A 6,192-nucleotide genomic window follows, 5' to 3' on the forward strand; every position below is an offset into this window, starting at 1 on the left:
CAATGGCCACCAACTCTAAAAACTCATCATTGCGAGACTTTCTAGCTCCCAGTGTGGCAGGTGTCTGTTCCACGGTGGCTGTGCGGGAGGACTCTCAGTGCATGTGAGTGGACTTGGGATCAAGGTTGTTTTGGGTTCTGCAAGAGCTCTTGGGCAAAAGACTTAGTCTCTTCTGAAACTCAGCTTGCTTGTCTGTGAAATGAGGGCAGTGCCACCTGCTTCTCAGGATTGTTATGAATAGGATATGAATCATGGACGTGGAGCAGTTTGTCAGAAAAACGTGAGCCACTAGGTGGTAGATGAAATCGTTCAACGTACGGTTTGGGATGCTTGCAGCCGAGTGTCTGTTCCCCCATAGTGACAGACGATGTGGAAAACTGAAACCCTCAGAAGACTTAGGTGTCTTCCCTTTAGCTTCTAGTTCCAATTTTAAATGATCATTTAGCCATTTTCCTATAAAAAGGATAATAGGCAAGCAGACACACTGAATACATAGCCATGTCTTCATTTCCACTCCCCTTTGAGCCAATGAGCAATAAACTGACTAGGAGGTCACAGAGAAAAGGTGTGGAACTAGTGGATCTAATGACTGGATTTGACTGAGATCCGGAAAAGGAACCAGAGCTATCCAAAATTATAAAGTGCAGCAGGGCCTGCTACCTAGCTCTCATCAGCATGTTGGGTTCCAACCCACTCTGAAAGTCCTTAGGCTAAAACAGTACTAAGGGTCTAATAACTAAACCAGTAGCTTACTTTGGTGTCCAGTCCCCTTATTAGTCTTAGTCACCTCCAGACATAGTGGAGCTCTACCATCAACCGAGTGACTCCTGAGCAAATTGCCCAGTAGCCTCCCCTGAGAAGTTAAGCTAAATCTCCTTAGACTGATGTGGGGAGGTGTTGAGCGTAGGGAGAGGATTATTTGGCCTTAGCACCCTGCTCTGCAGCAGTGCCCTCAGAGCATGGCCACTGGGGAGGGGAGGAGGCAAAATGACAAAACAGGATGCAGTTACAAGGACCCCTTTGATAAGAAAGAATGTGACGTGGGGAATGATGCTTTTATTTAGCTTGCTCCACTCAGGGCATATTTGTCAGCAGGACCATGAGTCAGAAGAAAAAGGGTCTTTTCTAAGCTAAAAATAAAGCCGCGGGGGCAGAGCCATCAGGGGAGGGTTTGCGGCTTGACCTTTCCCATTTCTGAATGTGCGTGGAGTGTGTGTGTTGAGGGGGCAGAGGAAGCAGGGATGCGCATGCATGGAGGAGAGTGGGCAGGCCCCAGCCCTGATTCTAGAAGCCAGGTTGGAGCAGTGAGCACTTGTAGGTTAGTGGTAATACCTAATACTAAAAGCCAGATCCTAGTCCCACAGTCTCTGGTGTGCTAACAACCCAGCATCCTTTCTTTACCCTGGGTCTACATGACCATCCAACTTGGGGCCTACCAGCGTGGCCTGGTCTCTCAGCAACAGAGGAGTGGCAGCCCCCCCACCTTAGTCACAGTGCACACATGTGCCCCATCCCTTTCCCAGATGTGCTGCCAAATTGTGATCAATGTCTGAATGACTTTGGGTTCCTTGTGGATGCATACTGTTCTGGGGGTGTCTGCTTGAGCTGAGACAGTGCACGGGGTGGGAGGCATGGACTGAAGACAAACTGTCATTAGAACTTGCAACAAGTCTCCTTGTGAGTGTCAAAGAGCAAACCAGGACCAAAAGTCACCACGAGATTAGTGCAGTCACAGAGGGTGTAATTTAATCCTTTCTTGTCTACAGCCCCCAAGTCTAGCATATGAATTTCTTCCTCATGGATGTGAATGGTTGAAAACCACTGCGAAGCAGCCTCGCAGATGGGTACAGACAATCCTTGGGGTCATGGCCTCTTCACCGCCTCCTCTCCCACAGGCTCATCAGAAAGCAAACATTTGTCTGAGATCCCCACAGAGTGTAGTATCTCATAGACACTTAAGAGTCCCTGGAAATCAAGCTGTGAGTGAGGACGGTGAAAAGGAAGGTGAGAATGAAATATATTCCACTTTCTTTTCCACTCTCATAGGGTTTCCTCTCCCCGACCTTGTGCTCAGGCTCTTCCCTGCTCCTGACCCACCGCCTCTACTTTACCCAGAGAAATCCTACTGGCTCTGGGAAGGCCAGCCCCACCCACCCTCCTCAGGGGAATCTCCCCCAAATCCTCCACCCTACACTGCTCTCTCTTTCCTCCCAACCCCACACATCTGTACTCAGTACCACTCCATTTTAGCTCCTGCTGATAGACTGTTCCATTGTCTGCCATTGTTCAGTGCACGGAGTATGTGGTGACCCCTACGAAGCTGGGGTACAATGGCAAGAGCAAGGCGCCAGACCTCAGTCTAAGTCCCAGGCACACAGCTTGCACTCTCGAAGGCAGTGCTCTCTTATCAGTAAAACGGGGTAAATGATACATCTCTGTGGGGTTATTGTGAGGGGTGAATGCATAAAACTATGTGAAGGACTCAGAATAATGGCTGGTACATAATAAATGTTTTAAAACACTGTCCATTGGTACAAAGAGGATGTTAATTGTTTAGATTCAAGACTCTCCCCACCTGTTGTTCCTCACTACATGTGCAGCAAAATTGGTGCTCCAACATTATAGATTTTAAAAAAAATTATATGACTTCCTGTAGAGGTTGGTCACGCTGCTGACGCAGAGCTGTGGAGTGACCTGGTTGCACTGGCGTGCCCCTCGGTCCCATCCGCCCCCACCCCAGAGAATGAAGGCTGACAACTCTGATGCTGACCTGCTTGGCTCAGCGTCTTGGGAAAAGGCCCATGAGTCAGCACACGAGCTCCCAGGGGCCTGGAGACCATGTGTTTCATGACCTTCCTGGGGCCTCTTCCAGCCTCACACTCCATAAATCTGAATTTGATGAGGATGGGCACTGATTGGAGATGCTCCCCAGTGAGGAGTGCCAGGAGCCCTGCCGGGAGGGTCTGTCAGCGCCTGTGATGAAGTAATCGGTTGGGGACAGCTGCATCTGTCTTGGTAAACAGATGAACTCAGTCAACACTCTCATCAGCAACCAGTGCAGAGGAGCAGCCCACAAGGCTGCCTTGCTCCGGGAGCAGCACATTAGGCAGCGAGAAGAAAGTAGTGCAGCCAGCTCCCTGTATCACACAGGGGGAAACCAGTGTCCAGAGAGGTGGAGGGACTGGCCTGACCATAGACACGGAGAATGCAAAGCCTTCTCGGGTGACAGCCTCCCGAACCCCCTCTCATGGATCCTGGGTGAGGTTAGGTCTAGAGGACTCAGTCACAACATCTCTAGGCCTGTCACAGTGCTACATCAGAGACCCCAGGCTCGGGGGCTTCCCAAAGTCCCACTGTCCAGTTTCCTACCTCTCTGCAAAGAGAGATTGGCCCCTTCTGCTGATTACATGTCGGGTGCAAAGAGTGTCATATCTGGGCTGGTCCATCTGTGCTGTGGCTGAGGCAGCGGGCCCTTTCTTAGTTCCTGTGTAGTGGAGAGAATAATTTGTGGCCCATGGGAGAGGTAGAGAAACATTGATGTGAGAGAGAAATATTGATCAGTTGATTCTCATCCGTACCCTGACAGGGTACCAGACCCCTCAAACCCAGGCATGTCCTCTGATGGGGAATTGAACTGGTGACCTTTCACTTTGAGGGATGACGTCCAACCAACTGAGGCACACTGGTCAGGGCTTTTTTTTTTAAATCACTGAGTCCCCTAGTCACTAGTAGAAATCCTTTGCTTTCTAATAGGCACTCAAAAAAAAGTGAACTGTTTGACAATATTCCGACTGAGTTCACATGCCACCAAGATATTACATGAAAGACTGTTAAAATCAGACCAATGCTGTGGCTCTGAAGCCAGGGTGGAAGATGATGTCATTGCCACACGGGAGACTAGGGGGAGGAAAAGGGAGTGGGAGGAGCTAGACCTCTTTCCATGGGGTCTGGAGGTTGGTTTCTGAGTGCCGAGAGCTGGGCTCCCTTGCAGAGCAAGGCACTGTATGTTCCTTTACCTTTTGGGCAAATCACTTAATCTCATTGAACCTCAGCTTCGTCACCTGTAAACAAGGACAAGAACTTCTTTATTGGGAGCCAGTGAGGATAGGTGAGATAATGCACTTCGGGAACTGTCAAGTGCAGTGACATCGTGAGCTGCTATTACTCTGTTTAAAGGTGACTGTTAATGCAGAGAGAATCATTTAAGCTGACACTTGTGATAGACCCATTTTTTCAGGGTCCTTCCGAAGGATTCAGGGCTTCCCAGAAACCCCCTCAGGCACTGGCTGCACCTGCACCCAGCTGCCTAGTGTAGACTACACCACTAAGGCAGGCTCTGTGGAATCCCGCCTGCACCTGGCAGTGCTGAGCCCCACGAGGGGGAGATAGTGGAGCATTCTATCCGAGAGCAGCTAGAGAAGGGATGTACACAGTTTCCTGCCTCGCCCTCATCACTCTAAATGTCCACCCAGCAAATCACTTTGGAAGATACCCAGGGGTATAGGCTGCCAGAAGGTGAACGCTTCTTCCCACCCTTTTTCTTCCTCCACCCCTCCTCCTCCTCCTCCCCCTTCCACTCTTCCTTCTCTCCTTCTCCTCTCGATCCCTTCCTCACCAACCTGAACATTTTAATCAATATGGCGCCTCTCCAGAGTCTCCATGCTCTCACTGCAATTTGCTCTGGTTCAATGGGTGAATTTTCTTTTCCCTTCTAGTGGGAAACAGAATTATTTCCATGATAGGAGCCGACTGGTCCAGAGAGACCTCCACACAAAGGGCACTATGAAGAAAGGAGACAGCTGGCTGAAAAGAGAGAAGGGATTCAGGAATCGAAATTCCGTACGATATTGGACTTAAACGTGGAAAATTCACTGCTCTGCATTACTCAAATGCCTCTGCATTAGAGCAGAAGGGGTATCAGTTAAGTTGTTAACTCTGAGTAGGAGTTTGTGGACCAGAGCTTTACAGGATTTTTGTCTGAGTGGTACGATGTTCGTTACGCCAGGCTTTGGTCTATGCTCGTCTCTCTCCTTATAGTCTGGACTGACCCCCATCAGTTTCTTAGCTGGTGTTTCCTCTGCCTTCAGGAGGGATGGCATTTAAACCCCTCCAGAGAAGGAGCTGCCTCCAGTGATTTTCACCCACCTCGTCAGGACTATTATATCCTTGTGATGAAATAAGGCCAAAACACTACAGGACCAAGACTAGAAGACTGGGTTTTGGTCCTACCTCTCTCACTTGTTTGTGGCCCAGGAGCAACTACTTCTCCTTCTGACCCTCTTGTTCTTCAGCTCTAAAGTGAGAGATAAAGTGTTGACCTTTTTCTTAAGGTCACTGGGGCATCACCATGCAGTTCCAAGTGGGTTGTGATGACTGGATTTGCTCGAGGAGTTATTGACCCAGAGAGTTGTGGCAAATGCTGGGTGCACAGGAGAGGGAAGGAGGAGTTGGCTCTCTTCACGTTGTGTCTCAGGGGTGCCGCTGAGGTCTGTCTGTCTCTCTGAAAATAGCTCCCCTAACATCTGATGAGGCTGAAGCTCGTTGGGCTTAAGGTTTGATTCTTATCAAATTCCCTGTATTTCTGGGAGGGATAACACATTGCTATCAGTCACCAACATTGGTGGCCCCAATGGAGGCCATATCCTCCATGGCCATCTCCTAGGAGGCACTTGGGAAATTCGTGGGAACAGTTTTTTCTTTTCTTTAAGCAGTTACACCTGAGCATTGGCTTACTGAAATACATATGTTTTTATGCATTTTGTCTCTTTCATATTCAGTAGAGCCTTTTATTGTTGGTATATTATGAGTATAGGTGGGTGTGGGCTGATGGGAGTTTTAGTTATAAAAAGCAGGTGTTGGATCACCTCACAACGTCCCACCTCAATAAAAAGAAAGAAAGAAAGGAAGGAAGAAAAGAAAGAAAGAAAAGAAAAGAATTAGTGTTGGCAAGGATGTAGAGTAATCAGAACTTGTTCCCTGTTGGTGAGGAAGCAAAATGCTGTGGCTGCTATGGAAAACAGTATAACAGTTTCTAAAGAACAACAACAAAACAATTAAAATAGAATTATCATATGATCCAGAAATTCCACTTTTGGATATATATCCCAAAGAATCGGGGGCAAAGTCTTGAAAAGACAGATGTACACCCATGTTCATAGCAGCATGAGTCACAGCAGCCTAAGATGCGAGCCG

This window comes from Phyllostomus hastatus, unplaced genomic scaffold, assembly GCF_019186645.2.
Source record: "Phyllostomus hastatus isolate PE091 unplaced genomic scaffold, TTU_PhHast_1.1 phas_scaffold_755, whole genome shotgun sequence".
Lineage (NCBI taxonomy): Eukaryota > Metazoa > Chordata > Mammalia > Chiroptera > Phyllostomidae > Phyllostomus > Phyllostomus hastatus.